Source organism: Molossus molossus, unplaced genomic scaffold, assembly GCF_014108415.1.
Source record: "Molossus molossus isolate mMolMol1 unplaced genomic scaffold, mMolMol1.p scaffold_m16_p_6, whole genome shotgun sequence".
Classification (NCBI taxonomy): Eukaryota; Metazoa; Chordata; class Mammalia; order Chiroptera; family Molossidae; genus Molossus; species Molossus molossus.
Window position 1 is genome coordinate 37,796,450 of NW_023425399.1, and position 17,331 is coordinate 37,813,780.

Below are 17,331 nucleotides of genomic sequence, written 5' to 3' on the forward strand. Positions count from 1 at the left end.
TTACAACCACTTTGGGGCAATGTTCAATGATTCATGGTGAATTCCAGCAATAATTACAAAGTCATATTTTCAGTGTTCATAAACAGCAAACTAATAAAATATATTGAATTTTAATTAGTTTTATTAACCTCTAATTTACTCTCTTCTTATGAATAAACTTTAGAATTGGACCTTAGTAGCCTACAAGGAACCTTAGAAACTATTCAATTGAATACAGGTTCATTTATTTTTATCTAAAATATGGAGAACTTTAACAGATGGCCTGTCCGATTTAAATGATGTTTTATTGCTTTATGGTAATATGCAGTAATTAAGGTATTGTCCAGATAGATCAACACCTAGACCCTAAAAGTCTTACAGAGCAGCATCTAAATAGAGGTATATGATGAATTTGTAATGCTGCATATAGGCCAATGAACACATCTGTCTACTGTTTTAATTTGTATATAAATTATATATGAAGAATTACTTATATTTGAAGATAATAATATTGTTTAAAAGAATTTTATTATGTTTATTTTTAGATTTGTAACCTGATTAAAAATCTGCCATTCTCAAATTGTTTTTTCTAACTGTCTTGACTTTGGAGATATTTATTTCAGTTTTAAGTTTTCTTATGATTATGGACTAGAAACGACTATAAGCTTGGACAAATATTTTGGAATAATTACTGAAAACCCTTTTAGTATTCTGACATTTAACATTTTTATGGACTTTTTGAATTTTAACAGTGACCTTGAAACCTATGTGAGATCTTGGAAATTTTATATTTTTATTTTCAGTACCGTACAGGATTCCTCCATGAATTTTTTTTATTGTTTATTTGGAATAAGCTCTATTTGCACTGGTTCTTGAAAATACTGTATCGATCAGGAAGGAACACCATTTTGAACATATAAAATACATCATGTGTGTTACTTGAAAATGGCAAATCAAAACTATAGAAAAATATATACTTTGAAGCATGAACTTTAGTTTTGTATCCTCTCTACTACTATTTCAATTGCACTCCTCAGGTCGTGTAGAAAGAAGGAACTTTGCAGTCAGATTTAAAATAATTGGGATGAGAAACATAACATACCCAAGAAATTATTCTGATGAGAATTATAAGCCTAGGTCAGGAAAGTAAATAAACCTGTATGTGAGGCATGATCTTTTATATTTTTTGAACTTTAACAGTCCTTAGCAACTACAGTATACTGATTTTAACAAGAAACACTACTGCCACCTGGACACTGTGGGTAGAACCTTTGGCTCCGGATGAGGTAAAAGCATGATGATTAGATATATGTTTTGGCAGAAAACTCCTTTTTTTTTTTTTTTATCTTTTGGGATTTGGAATACAAAATCAATGGCCATAATTTTGAAATATCTGTTCTTTTCATGATCTCCTTCACATGAAAATAGATTCAGAAATGGAGTGTCCTCAAGCATCACTTTGTTGCAGTGATCAAAAGATATTTATTTTGTCCAAATGTGTAAATGGAGTCAAATTCACTTTTCAGTAAAAATCTATTACACTAAACAAGTAACTTGCTTTTTTTTTTTTCTGATTTCAACATTATCTTGTTTAATATGGTTTATTTACTATTTATGCATCTATTGAATTCCAAAAAGGAGGTAAGGGATTTTATACTAAAAATGTATAGCTATAATAAAAATACTAACATTCACGAAGTAATAATGATAAAAAAAGGGTGATTATACCAAAACTCATTTGTCAGGGATAGCAATAGTAGTTGACTGTAAAAATTGGACCTATACACTCTGACCTTGGGTTATATTCTTACTGTTTAAAATTGGTATTTGACTGTTTTTTGGAAGCATGTCCCTCTTCTGAAAACAAAGAGAAGTGAGAATGTCAATGAATCTAACATCCTAGACCCCCACATTGGGTGAATTTAAAAATGAATGGGTCTGCTCTCCCTCTCTGTCTAGGTCTCTTGGCTTCCTGGTTGTTTCTATCATTTTTCTCTTTCTCCTCCCTGGGGCAGGCGGAGGGGGATTCTGCAGGAAAGCCTTTCTCCATTATTTGTTGTCTGTTGTTTTTGCCAGCTCTTTCCCAGGGGATTATGCTATGTTCTGCTCTGGTGCTTCTGTCTTGCTTTGAAATTCTTGGAGAAAGTTGGTACCCTCTGAATCATTCTGTTCTGTGATTTGCAAGCTGTGTGTCTGCCCCCTTCCTACTGGACCTGATTTCCCTTGGATCTCATTATTGGCCCAGGATGAGTCAGGACCTGCATTCACAACCTTCCTTGGATTAGATTGGATTGTGGACCTTCTCCTTGAAGGACTAGTTTGGAATTAAGTTTAATTCTGTCTCTACTTTTCAGTGCTCCTAATCTGTTTTCTATAAGCATCACCACTAGGGTTATTCCCTCCTCCTCTGCCTGTATGATTGGCTAGTAGTATAAAGTGAGGATATGTTAGTCCCTTGCAGGTGGAAAAATCTCTGCATAAGCTTCCAGGAAGCCAAGTCCAAAAGAGAAAACATGATGAGTTACAAAACTCTGAGTATGATGAAAGCAAGTACAGCAGTTTGCAGGGGAGAAAGCAATTCCTCCTAAAGGGAACTGGAATCTTTCATTATATTTAGGAAAAACTCTTCATTATTTCAGTAAATCATATATTTAAAGATTAAAAATTATACACACCACAGAACACCTATTAGAATAACTAAAATTTTTAAATGTTAAAAATAACAAATGCTAGGGAGAATGCAAAGAAACAGGATCACTCATCATTTTTGGTGTGGATGTAAAATGTAGAGGAATTTGGCAGTTTCTTTTTCATTAATTAAAATTTTTATGTTGAGATAATTGTGGGTTTGCATGCAGTTGTGCTGGATAATACAGAGATTCCACATATGTTTTACCCAGTTGCCTTTACTGGTAGCACTTTGCAGAACTATAATACAATGTCAGTACAATATCATTACCAGGCTATTTACATTGACAGTCAAGATACAGAACACTTCCGTCACCTGATGTTTTTATATGGTCATACTCACTTCCCTCCCACTCCATCCTCTCCTTAACCCTCTTGTCATTCCAAGAATATTAAATAAATGGAATACTATATTATGTAACTTTAGTATTGGCTTATTTTTTTCTATCAGCATGCATCTATAGAGATTCATTCAGGTTGCTGCATGTAGTTGTTTCCTTTATGTTGCTGAGTAGTATTCCATGGTATAAACATGCCAAATTTGTTTCACCATTCACTCATTGAAGAGCATCTGTGATGTTTCTAGTTTTTGGTTATTATGAATATAGCTGCTATAAGGATTCATGGACAGGTTTTTATGTCCAAAAAGTTTTCATTTCTCTGGGTTAAATGCTCAAAAGTGCAATTGCTATATAATATGGTTGTTTCATGTTATTTTTTAAAGAAACTACATGAATACTTTTCCATTGTGACTGAAGCATTTTACATTCCCACCAGTAATGTATGAGTGATCTAGTTTCTCTGCATCCTAACCCACATTTGGTGTTGCAACTATTTTTGGTAGGTGTGTAATGATATCTCCCTGTGGCTTTAATTTGCATTTGCCTAATGGTTGATCTTTTCATTTGTTTATTTGCCATTAGTCTATATTCTCCAGTGAAGTGTCTCTTCACATCTTTTGCCCATTTTCTAAATGAATTGATTTTTGCTGTTTAGTTTTGAGAGTTCTTTATATATTCTAGCTATTAATGCTGTTAATGTTTTGTTGGATATGTGCTTTGCAAATATTTTCTCTTAAAAGGGTCTTTCACAGGGCAAAAGTTTTAAATTTTGATGAAAACCAAATTTTCTTTTATGGATCATGTTTTTTGTATCAAGCATATGAATTCTGCTTATCCCTGGATTCCAGAAATTTTCTCCTGTTTTTTTCTAAAAGTTTTATCTGTAAGTCTATGATTTACTTCAAGTTAATTTTTATATAAGGTGTGAAACATCGGACATGGTTCATTTTTATATCAATGAATATGCAATTACTCCAGCACTATTTCTTGAAAAGGCTATTCGTCCTTAATGTAATATATTTTTGTTCCTTTGCAAGAATCCTTTGGAACATATGGGTCTGTTTCTGGGTTCTCTATTCTTTCTGCTCCATTGTTATTTATGTCTCTATTCCTCCACCAATATCCCCAGCCTTGATTACTGTAACTATACATATGTGCTTTATCACAGTTTACTGGTATTCATTGTTAGCAGCTCAAGTAAGTATAGAAATCTTCCTTCTCTTACATTCCTTTGCCCTCCCCTATTTATAATATAAATATCTTAACTATTTCCTCTGTACATTTAAAACCATATTAGATTGGATAATAATTTTTGCTTCAACCCTAATAAAGAATTTAGAAAACACATGAGGAGAAGGAAAGACTATTGTGTTTACCCATACTTTTTCTTGACTTGTCTCTTTTTCTACCTGATGGTCCAAGACTCCTTTCTTTATCTTTTCCTTCCTGTTTCTTTTACCCAATCTTGTAGGGCAGGTCTGCTAGCTACAAATTCTGCTAATTTTCTTTAATCTGAGAATGTGCTGATTTCCCCTTTATTCCTGAAGAATATTTCTACTGGACATAAAATTCTGGGTCTTTCAACTCTTAAGGGAAATAAACTGTGTCACTTCCTGGTAGCCTTTATGGTTTAAATCAGAAATCCACTGCCATTTGGATTATTTTTGCCTTATAAGTAAGGTATTGTTTTTCTCTGCTGCTTTCAAGAATTTTAATCTTTGTCTTTAGTTTTTAGGAGTTTAATTATAATGTGTTGTGGCATGGATCTTTTTTGGGATTATCCTAATTAAGGGTTTTTTAGCTTCTTGAATCTATAGGTCTATGTCTCTTGCCAAATTTGAGTTTTCAACCTTTATTTCTTCCAATATTGCTACCTCTGCCCTTTCTCCTCCTCATTAAGACTCACATTATGCAAATGCTAGGTCCCTGTGGCTCTGTGTATTTTTTTCTCCCTAGTTTACTTTTTTCTCTAATCTGATCATTCTATTGTTCTATTTTCCAGTTCACTGATTCTTTCTTATGTCCCCTTTATTGTGTTGTTTAGCTTACTTCCTGGGTTTTTTATTTTGGTTTTTCTATATTTCAGTTCTAAAATTTCTATTTGACTCTTTTTATATCTTCTTTGCTGATACTTTTTTTCTTTCTTTTTTTTTTTATTATTTGTTTAAAGTATATAATTGCTCATTGAAGCACTTTTATCATGGCTGCTCTAAATTTTTTTCAGATAATTATAACATCTTGTGCCATCTTGGTGTTGGAATTTATTGATCATTGTTTTTCATGCAGTTTGATATCTTACTAGTTCTTGATGTGATGAGTGATTTTTTTATTGAAACCTGAATATTTTTATTTTATGTTATCCAACTCTGTTAATTGAATTCTTCTGACACTTCTCTGGCAGGGGAAGTTGTGACACTGCCTAAATACTGCCAGATAGAAATGCAACTTCAGGTACCCTGCTGGGCCTTTGTTTACACTCAAGGATGGGCCTTCTCATTACTGCTGGGTGCGAGTGGTGGGCTGGTTCCCCTGGTGGTCTCCATTGGTTATAATCATAACTAGCTAGTTAATATTAATAATAGGAAAAGACCAAAAGCGAGGCTAGATATTATGAGCATGGTTATCTGAGCAGCTTCACCAGGAAACTACAGCTTCATGCTCTCCAGGTAACCACACTTCCATACCCTGCAGATCACTGGGGAAAATATTTGAACAAAAGGGAAGACAGGCACATGTGCAATGAAGTTGGGGTGACATAGGGGAGGTGTTAGCTTGTCAGTCTAGCCGGGGAAGAAGACTGTTGGCTATGAAGGTGGACCTCAATGCAAGCCCATGAAATCCTGGAAGGTTAAAATCCCCAGACAAAGAGTTCCCTCTCCCCTTTTTTTCTCTTTCCTTCTTGTTCCCTCTCACTTTCTTATTCCATGACCTGAATTCACCTATGCACCAGGTTGCCATGTGGCCTTAAGCAGCCACATGGCCCTTGGCCATGTGAATCCCACATGCAATGGACTGCAGCTGGGAACACAAGCTAAGCTAGCCATATGCTGGACAGGACTGTGCTTTATTTATTTATTTATTTATTTTTTCTTTGATTTTTGAGAGAGAGGATGGGAGAGGGAGAGAGAGATATAAACATCGATGAGAGAGAACATTGATTGGCTGCCTCCTGTGTGCCCCACACTGGGGATTTGGCCCACAACCTGGGCAAGTGCCCTGACCAGGAATCGAACCAGCAACCTATTGGTGCATGGGTTGACGCTCAACCACTGAGCCACACTGGCCGGGCTGGACTGTGCTTTAATATGGAACAGAAACTCTGAGCAGTGGCTTTAATTCTAGCTCTGCTGAAGACACAGCTGGAGTTTTTCCATGACATGACAGATTAAGATGAGACCTTGGAAGGAAACTTCCTTAATTTTATATTATTAATAAAGCTTTCCACAAAACCCCATCTTCCCTTGGGGCCTCAGGAAATTATTTTCCCCATGGTACCCCAAGACCTCCGCTTCCACCAATAACACATTGATACTGCGTAAGCCTCTTTATCATCTGCTGAGGATGCAAGTCCCAGCTTCCTGATTGGCCTTCTGAGTTCTCTTTTGTAGTGGCTCAGTGGGGTTAGGAGTACCGCATTGTAGCCTTGCAAAGGTGGAGGCCTGTGCTCCTCACTAGGCCTTGGTGGTGGAGTGAGGCAACCTTTCCTCTTCTGTCATGTTAGACTAGAATACACTGGTTATTTAAAATTTTTGTCTTGCCTGGCTATAGGATTTTGTTGGGCATTTCCTTTTTTGTCTGTGTCCACAGGCATTTCTGAGTTACCACCTTCTTTAGCTTCAAGTTTGGGATATATGGGGCAAGAAGGGAACTCAGCACCTTGTCATTTTTTGGGTGTTGAGGACCTTTGCTTGTCTGCCTTTTTTACTCCATTTTTTTTAGAGTGTGGTGAAACCTAAGTAATCTGCACCTGAGTGAATAATATTGTACCAATGTAAATTTCCTGGTTTTGAGAGTATGCTATGATTATATTTATCATGTTTATGTTGATTGGAGAGAACTGCGTGAAGGGTAAACAGGAGCTCTTCGTATTTTTGCAACTTCTTGTGAGTCTTAAGTGATTTCAGTTAATAAAAGTTACTAAAAAATAATAGCTTAAATAATGGTAAAAATCATAATTCTTTAAGAGTTTTTTAAAAATTGAAATGTTGGCCTACACAGAAAGTTAAAATATTTTATATAGTGTATTGATTATTCTACATTTTCCCTCCTCCCACTCTGAATCTTCTATGCTCCTCCCTGGCTTACTCCATGCCCCAAACAGCTTACTTTTACTGACTGTATTACCTAGGTACCTCATCTTTTGCATCTCTAGCTTTTATCAGACTCCGTTAATTCCTTTCTTATTCCTAACACCTAGTGGTAGAGACAGCTCTCTCTTATTGTTAGTACCTGTGTTAGTTTTCTGAACCCTGCTTGCATCTCTGGACATAGCCCTTTTAATTAATACTTTTCAGTTAAAACCTTTGAGTGTGCTGCCTGTTCCTATCTGTACCCTGACGCATTTGGGAGGAAAAAAGAAAAAGATAAAATAAATTGAATTAAAAATGATTTGTAACTCATATGATAAAGATTTACTCCCACTAATATGCAAAGAGTGTCTACAAAAGCATAAGAGGGAAGCTCACAACCAAAAGAGAAACAGGCAAAGGTTATGAACAAGCATGTCAGAGAAGAGAACTTCCAAACAGCCAATAAACATGTGAAAATATGTTCCTGCATTATTAGTATGTAGAGAAATACAAATGAAAACAACAATGAAATAAATGTGTTATTTATAAGATGGCGTCAGATTCCCCGATAGGGACTGAAGACTTCTTCCTGCTACTGGATGTTTGGGTGGCTGACAACTCTTAATTGATGCCTTCTTCCTTCTCTGAGGATTCTTCTCAGTCAGAGAGAGCTGTCTTAACCAAGATTATGTCCTCTCCCTGAAGATGGCCTCAAACACTGACTCCTAATGTGAGATACAAAAGTCTAACTTTGCCTCCAGTCTTGACAACTCCTAAGGGCTATTTTCCAGGGAACCCAAACCACAGCATAGCATGTGTGAGCCTGTAGCAGCATAGGAACTTTTGCAATGTGAGTTTTTGCAATCTCTTTTGGAAACAATCTCACATAATCAGTTTAAAAGATAAACATATATCTTTTGACTTACGATCTTAATTTTTAGCATTAAAAACTAGAAAACATTAGTACATAAAGATAGCTGTATACACCATGTATACTGCAATTATACATACTACCTGTAAATAGAGAAATACTCTACTAATAGAGGAATGATATGTCTGTGAGCTGAGAAGAATGAATTAGATCTGTGTTTGGCGGCATGCTAAGGATACTTGAATGTCAATGATATAAGGTAGTATAATATTAAAAGAAGGAAAACAACTTATATGTGTGTGGGAATGTATGTATGTATGTGTCCTGCTATAGCTCATTCAACAAATATCAGTGGCTATTTAAATAACGTTTTATTGAGGCTGCTCTTCAGCCAAAACATGTTGCATGACCATGCTTGTTATGTATGGTGATGACCACTTTGATTGGCTGGGTGTTTATTCTGAGTAGTCAGCACCTGTGCTGTCCTGATTAATTATTTTGATTCATCCCTGCCTATAAAGCATATTATCAGCTGACTGATGATTTTTGAAAGCCTGTTTATATAGTTGGCAACAGAAACAACAAAGATTCAAAAAGTCACATTTGCATTTAGATTTGCCAGACATTTAGATGGAAAAAGAAATAATTCAATTGAGATATTATATTATATTATATTATATTATATTATTTACAAATATAAATAATTAGAATTATACTTAAAACTCCTAATTATATCAGGTAAGCTCCCTATAACAGATACTCCTTCTTCATTATGAATTGCATATAAAAGGAGAGATTTTACATTTTATAATTAAATAGTGACAAAGCAGTATTTCTTATTACTCTCACCATGGGCTTTAGGAGTACTGAAGCATATAGTTATTAGCTTAGAAAATACTGTTGTAGCATAACATATACATTAGAGATGCTTTGGGAAGAGAGCGAGGGGACATTTTATTAAGGACTTTGATTTAGTTGGTAGAGTAATAAGGTTATTTTGTGTTAACTTTGTATGATTTATATTACCTTTCTAATGGAGACAATACAATAGTAGAATGAACAAGTATTTTGATTCATTTTATAAATAAATAGAAGATTACTTAAATATAGGGTAAGGCAAAAGTAGGTTTACAGTTGTGAGTATGTGAAAGACACAGTTTTGTATTAATATTTATTAATTATTGTGTTATTTTCCACACAAACAACTGTAAACCAACTTTTGCCCCACCCTGTATATTCAGGTTAGAATTTGCTCATTTGTATTTGATATGATCTGACACTGTAGAAGGGCAAAGGAGCACATTATTACCCAGGTCTTTACAAGAAAGGGTCTCCAGTGCATGACATGGCAATTTGTCACCTTTATTTGGATGGATTTAGACAAAAGCTTGCATCATTTAGCATTCAGTTCCTTTGACAGTACCTTTTAACATCTTCCTTGTTGTTCCATTTGTGGGTCATTGCAAAGCACTCATGAAGATTTTGTGGTTTAGGGAGCAAGTGAGGCTGTTGTCTAATTTGTTGTAATTGCTTAACTTACTCAAGTAGTTTAATTTACCTCTGAATATGTTCAGCAGCTTAGAAGAAAGCTGTTTGTTCAAACATGAAATCTTTATAATTAGAAAAAAATTTATATGGGTTTGTGTTATATAAATCATAGTAAACTTTCCCCTTGCTTACTTTAATTAATGTTTAAATAATAACCTTCGTTTAGTGCTTTGTGAAGGGAAGCAGGAGCGGAAAGATTATGTATGGTAAATTTAGGCTTTTTTGAGAAGTAACATATGTGAAAGACTTTTTTCCCCTTAAATCTCCTAAATACCATTTCGACTTCTGCCGGAGGGAGTAGATTAGCTGTATCTTTCTTCAGTCTGAAATTAACCTCCTCCCTGCAACCTGCTACAGCTCCAGTCTGCGTTCAGGTTACTCAACAGTGGGGGAGTACACAGAATGTTCTCTCTTTCCAGCCCAATTTATCTTTGAAGTGCTGAGGTGTCATATTCTGGCAGCATGTAAATCTGAAATTATTTTGTTTAAAAGAGAGAGAGGAAGAAAGAGAAAGAGAGAGAAGGGAGGGGAAGGGAAAGGAAAGAAGGGAGGGAGGGAGGGAGGGAGGGAGGGGAGGGAAGAAGAAAAGAAAAATTCTCACTTAAGTACGGTTCCCTTCAAATCAGCAATCTTTTTCTGTCCTTTCTCTCCTTCAGTGTCTGTGAGGTGTTTCATTAATGGACTGGTATTCCTGACACAATGCTTTGTAGGAGTTAGATTTCTGGCTAAATCTATGCTCCATCTTTAATGACAAGATAAGTATATAGGGAAAATGGAAAATAATACCAGTTTTGAATAATGTTAGGTCATCTTCCATGAGTTAATTACATTCATTCTCTTAAAAAAAACAAGCAACTATTAAGACATCAATTTCACATTATGTTGCTTTCACAAATACTTTGATTAGTAGTATAGATACTGAGCCATTACTAAAAATGATTTTTTATTGTCTGGAGACTATAGTCAGGAAAAACAATGTGAAAAAAAAAAGAAAGAAAGAAAAGGAAGAATTTATATCCCCCCATATTTATACAGTCTTCTCCTCAGCCCAGTTTAGTGAAACTTCAGTTTTTAAAAGAAGTCATCTACTAGACTTGGTTTAGCAATCTACCAACATTTAGGTCCCCCATCTGTTTTTTTCTTTCAATATTTAGAGAGTCTGAAATTAATTGAAAATGACTCTTTCTGCCTCTGCTTATAAAGTAAAAGTAAAATGGAGTTAGGCAATTTGATTTTAGGGTGAACTCACTCTCTTTTATATGGCTAAACTTTTCAGTAGCTTAAACTTTAGGTGCTAGGTTGAATATTATAGACTGTGAATGTTATAGACTGTGAAAGGTAAAGCTACAAAGAAATCAGGACTCTAAATACCATTATTTAAAAAAAAAGTTCAGAAATCAGTCATAGAAAAAACAAATAAAAAACACATTGAATGATGAAAATGAAAAAGGCAGGCAACACCAAGCATAAGGGCAACTGAGGTTTTTCTTTTCTTCCAGGGTAAGTACTACCATTTTGGAAAACTGGGGATGAAACTAAAGCTGAATAGGCACTTTTCTTCTGGTTCAGCAATTTCATTCCTAGCTATATACCTAAGAGAAATGAGCCCATATGTTCTTCAAGGACATGCATGAAAGTGTTTACAAGAGCACTATTGTTATTACTCCCAAAGTTGAAATAATCAACAGCAGTATGGATGACTTAATTGCAGCACATTATTGCTAAAGAATAATATAACAAAAAAGGTGAGCCAACCATAAGTACTTACAATGATATAGATGAATTTCATGAGCACAATGTTGAATGAAAAAAACTGTATATCAATAATTATATCTAGTATTATTTAATTTTCTTCAAATTCTACTATTCAATAAAATTTAAAAAACAAGTAAAACTAATCTATGGCATTACAAGGGGGAACTTCTGGAGTTCTGGTGGTATTCAGTTTCTTGATCTGGGTACTGGTTACCTGAGTATGTTCACTGTGATTTTTTAATATATATTTACTCCAATTTAAAAAAAAGGATTAAAAAAAAAAAAAAAAAAAAGAATGAAGAAAAGAGCCAGCTATAGAAATGAAGAGAATTGGCAGCCTAAAAGTGTTTGTGTTTTGTTTCTTTCAACCATGGAAAGAGTTCAAGAAAGAAATATGTGATTAAATTCTATGAAAATTTGAGAGTCAAAGTTCTAAGTTCTCTAATTGGCCAAGGTTAATTGAACAGAATGTAAGAAAGTTCCCACAGTGTGTCAGACTTCCCTGATCTTTAGAATCGTAGAAGCTTTTCAAAAATATTAATTCTAGCCTGGTCAGTGTGGCTCAGTGGATTGAGCAATGTTTCATGGACTGAGAAGTTCCAGTTCCATTCCTGGTCAGGCATATGCCTGGGTTTTGGGCTCGATCTCCAGTGTCGGATGTGCAGGAGGCAGTCGATCGATGTTTCCAGCTCTTTCTCCCTTTCTCTCTCTCTAAAAAATAAATAAAAATATATTTTTTTAAATTAAAAAAAATATTAACTCTAGGTCTTTATTTTTATTTATTGATTTTTTAGAGAGGGAGGGAGGGAGAGAGGGAAAGAGAGATATCAGTTTGTTGTTCCACTTATTTAAGCATTCATGGGTTGAATCTTATATGTGCCCTGACCAGGGATCGAACCTGCAACCTTGGTGAATGGGAATGATGTTCTAATCAACTAAGCTACCCGGCCAGGGCTCTAGGTTCTTCTTTAGGAGATTCTAATTTAGTGTCTTTGAGACAGGGCCATGTATCTTTATTTTTTAATCTTGTTTCTACTTTTTTAGAGACAAATAGTTTTGTCTCTAAAAGGAATAAAAAATGAATTCTTAATTCATTTTCTCTCTTCTGGTAACTGAACCGTGATAATCAAATGGAGAGCAACGTACAGGAATTCGCTTGCAATCCTTGATCTATTGCAGAAGTGCAAAGATGCCTGAGTTTTGTGACTTGCAATTATTATTTTCTAGATAATGTATCAGCAGTTGCTACATTTTCTTTCCTGTCTTTGGGTTTCATGGCAGGAAACAGAAGTACTTCCTAGATGTTATTGGAGCCTGTGAAAAACGTGGTGACTCGGTTGATGCCCATGCTCAAGCCAGCTGTGGGGGGCAGCCTGAATTCCAGGGCAGTGCAGAAATTTTCATCTCTAAACTTGTTTCAAAAGCTGCTGCTGCCTCATGGGGTCATTCAGCTCTATGTAGGAATGCTTATTTCCTTCTTCTTAACAAAAAAACTCAAACTCAGTCAGACTGGCTTTAGAGCACTACTGTTTTGAAAAAGGGCTTATTATCTGTGGGTGATCACAGATGAATGTAGGATTAATACATGTCACTTCCAGGAACTCCCCAACAAGCTTATCAAGGAGCCTTGCTGTGGTCTGAAGTGGAGGGCATTCATTAGCTTTTGTCACACAGATATCAATAATTTTGTTAGTTTCTTCAGTTTTGAAGAGGTTAGCTTCTGGAAGCTTCATAGCTAGGGCTTTCTCAAGCTCTTCTACATGCTGATTCTTCAAAAAGGTGGGGTAAGGTCAGTCTCTTAGGCTTGGACCTCTGGGCCATCTGGATGGTATATCACTTTGTAACCACCTGTAATGTGCTTCACCATCCCTGAAATCATCTTCTCCATGATTTCCATGAGATCGTGATGGTCTCGTAGGCCAAGTAGAAATCACAGGTGGTGAACTCAGGATTGTGAGTCAGTCATTTCCTTCATTCCAGAACGGGTGTCCAATTTCATAAACCCAGTTAAAGCCACCAACCATCAGCATCTTATGGTAGAGTTCTGGAGCAAGTCTCATGTAAATTCAGGTCCAGCTCATTGAGGTAGGTGGTAAAATGTTTGGCCACAGCTCCCCCTGGTTTGATGCTCATCATGAAAGCTTCAGTCTCTAGGAATCCCAATTCATCCAAGAAACAGTTTTTAAAATTTTTTTATTGATTGTTTTATTTGAGAGATAGAGATAGAGATAGAGATAGAGATAGAGATAGAGATAGAGATAGAGATAGAGAGAGAGAGAGAGAGAGAGAGAGAGAGAATGAGTTGTTGTTCCCCTTACTTATGCATTCATTGGTTGATTCCTGTACCCTGACCAGGAATAGAAACCACAACCTTGGCATATGGGGATGACACTAATCAACTGAACTAGCCAGTGAGGGTCAAGAAACTTCTTATATATGTGATGACCTTAGAGCAGATGATAAATCTCTGCCTCATAAAATAATTCAGGAGCAAGTCCAAGTATTTGTGACAGTATCGTTTCCTTGTCTTTGAGGCCAAAGTAGAGATGAGATAACATATGAAAGTAAGGAGATAGCAGTGTGATCTCATAGGGAATGATGCTCAACTCACCCTTCTTGGTTCTTCCAGGATTTCCCTGAATGCCAATTATGTCTCCCTTACATAGTTTGTTATTGATGAATAAGTTATTCTTCTGATTTGTGCAATTCCTGTAATTGGCCATGGCTTGAAACTTGACCCCATCTCCTCTAAGGTCATAGAAGATGAGCTTTCCCTCAAAAGCTCTTTTAGCATGGATCCTACCTTTAAGGTGATATCACTACGGTGGTCCCCAGGCTGCAAGTGACTGTATTCTTGGATGATCTAAGTGAGCAAGACTTCTATATGGAACTTGTGTGGTTACAGGTCCTCACCATTGGCCTTTAGTTGATGAACTGCTTGGCCATCAATCTTGCAGTATTTGTTTGGGTCCAGGTTTTCCTCCTGGCATCCACATCACTGTCAGCGATGTGGTTGGTGGAGCAGAATTGGCCTGGCTTGGTTGTTTCTCAGTGAGCTCTACTGTTGGACCTCCTGCTTCACTACATTCTTCTCAGCTTTCAGGTGTCTCTTTAGCTCATATTTGCTTAGTTTCAGCACACCACTATCCACATGCACCTCAGGCCTCTGCACTATAGCCATCTCTCCAGAGGGCCTGTCCTAAAAGGTGGTGTCTTTATTTTTAAGGCACAATTTGAGTATTATAATGACTAGTCAAAAAGTGGGAAATGAAATTATGTGATTTTTAAAAAAATTATAGCTAGAAATGATGTAGCATGAATTATTTCTGTTTTTCCTCTCTTTACCTCAATCCTGCCACTAATCTCCAATTCTAGCTTGAGCAGTGATTCTCAAGCTTTACTTTATGTATTTGTTAAAAATGCAGATTCCTTGCCTTGGCTGGGTGTCTCAGTTGGTTGGAACATTGTTCCACGCACCAAAAGATTGGGGGTTTTATTCCCAGTCAGGGTATATAACTAGGATGCAGTTTGGTCCCTGGTCAGGGCATGTGCAAGAGGCAACTGATCAGTGTTTCTCTCTCACATTGATGTTTCTCTATTTCTCTCCTCCTTCCTCTCTCTAAAACATCAATAAAAACATATCCTCAGGTGAGGATTAAAAAAATGCAAATTTCTTGGTCTCACCCTGCACATTTGTGTGTGTGTGTGTGTGTGTGTGTGTTTGTGTTACGTGCCCCTAGCGGGAACTGAACCGGGGACTCTGGTTCGCAGGCTGACGCTCAACCACTGAGCCAAACTGTCTAGGGCCCTGCACATTTTTAATTGTTAAGTTTAAGGAAAGGTATATGCATTTTCTATAAGCACATTAGAAGGAGCTCAAAATAGGAAACAGCTGATTTCAGTGTATATGGAGGATCTAGGGCCTGGAAAAAAAGGATATACTGGCTAAACATATATATTTATCTTAGTTTTTCTACTTCTTGGCTGGGCTGGTTATCTAGCATTGGCTATTATTAAGTCTCTAATAAATATGAAGGTGATGGAGATGGGAGGTGTGTCTCATTTCCTTTTTAGGGGTGACTTCACAGCATCTGTCAATGTACTGCTTAGCCAATGAGCATTAGGGAAGTCAGAATGTTTAGAATATTGAAGTTATTTCTAGCACTGTTTTATTATAATCATTGTTAGAAATGAACCTGGATAAACTGAATTTCCTTTTATATTTATGTCACTTTTAATAAAAACAGTAGTCTATTTTGCCAGACTCCAAATGTATTGAGTATCTGTTATGTACTTTGTTTCTGAAATATCATTTGGTCCCTGACATTCCATGGGTTCTAATTGGAAGCTTAAGTGCAAAAAAGATTCATTCTCATGCATTTTGATGTGTCACTCATCAGAATTATAAAATAGATAAGTGTTTGCCTGCTTACAGTTCTTTGATAGGCATTCCGTTAAAATAAAAATGCAGAGAAATTCTCAGAATTGGTTTTAGCTTATTATAATGTAGATTTAACCAGTCCTTGCAAATGTAATCATGAGCTCTTTCTCCAATTAAGAAAAACCAAATTATTTAATCTCCTAGAAACCTGTCTTTATGCATTAAACAGTTGCTGTTATTCTAGGAGAAGGCACTTTATTATTTTAGGATAGCACAGATATAGGGAATGAAAAAGAAGAAAAAGACTATTATCACTCAAATGATCCATTATATTCAGTTAAGAAGTATTTGCTTAATATATTTTGTTATAAATAGTATGGGATCCTAGACTTTTTGAAATTGCTTTACCACTTGTATTCTGTAGTTCTTCTTGGAAATGGAAGTACTTTATAGAAGAGTCTAATAAAGGGGAGAACTAAGAATATTTACTACTATACTATTTCTGGTTTTTAAATACAGATCAGTCATATGTGAATTTCTGTGAAAACAAGTAAAATTATGTGAGGTTATCTTAGAGATGAATTGGTACCCATTTTAGAAGACATTTTGGCATCTCATGTAAATATTTACAACCTGGAGTAGTTGAGACTCTAAACTACTTGGAAATAGCAAATTATTAAAACCACTTTGGAAAACTGCTTTACAGTATCTACTAAAGTTAAACATACATCTACCCTATGACTCAGCAATGCCACTCCTCAGTGTATTCTCAAGAAAAATATGTAAAATATTCATCAAGAGACTGCATAAGAATCTTGACAGCAGCACAACATATTGTTCCAAAATGGAAACTACTGTAATAACAGCCAGTGGTAGAGAAGATAAATAATGAGAATGAATAATCTTTAACTATACAATCTTATGAATGAATCACACAGACAATAGTAAGAGAAGGAAGTCAGATGCAAAAGAGTATGTATTATATGATTTCTTTTATTCAAAGCATAAAAATAGACAAAACTAATATTTACTGTTAGCACTGAGGATAGTGGTTACCCATGGAGGTAGTATAGAAACTGAAAGGGGGCATGAGAGGGTTTTAGGGAAGGAATAATATTTTATTTTTTGTTGCTGCTTAGCAGGGTGTGTTTAGTTCATGAAAATTCACTGAGCTGTACATTTATGATAAGTGCCTTTTCATATGTTTATTATACTCTCCCCAAAAATGTTTAAAGAGCCCAGAGCAGTGTGGCACAGTTGGTTGGGCATGTCCCGTTCACCGGAAGGTCACTGATTTGATTCCCAGTCAGGACACATGTCGGATTGTGGGCTCAATCTCTAGTAGGAGGTGTGCAGGAGGCAGCTGGTGGATATTTTGCTTTCACATTAATGTTTTTCTCTCTCTCTCCCTCTTTATTTCTCTCTCTAAAAAATATCAATTTAAAAAATCTTGAGTTTGAAGCTAATTGGAATCAGTTT

At 35.8% G+C, this 17,331-nt stretch overlaps 1 protein-coding gene and 1 pseudogene across 1 annotated transcript in view; one reads left to right on the forward strand and one right to left on the reverse strand.

The window, feature by feature from the left end:
* The window catches only part of MACROD2 (mono-ADP ribosylhydrolase 2), a 2,341,201-nt gene that overhangs the window by 621,265 nt on the left and 1,702,605 nt on the right, over positions 1–17,331 (forward strand). The window lies entirely within an intron of this gene.
* LOC118618355 lies at positions 12,688–14,652 on the reverse strand (annotated as a pseudogene).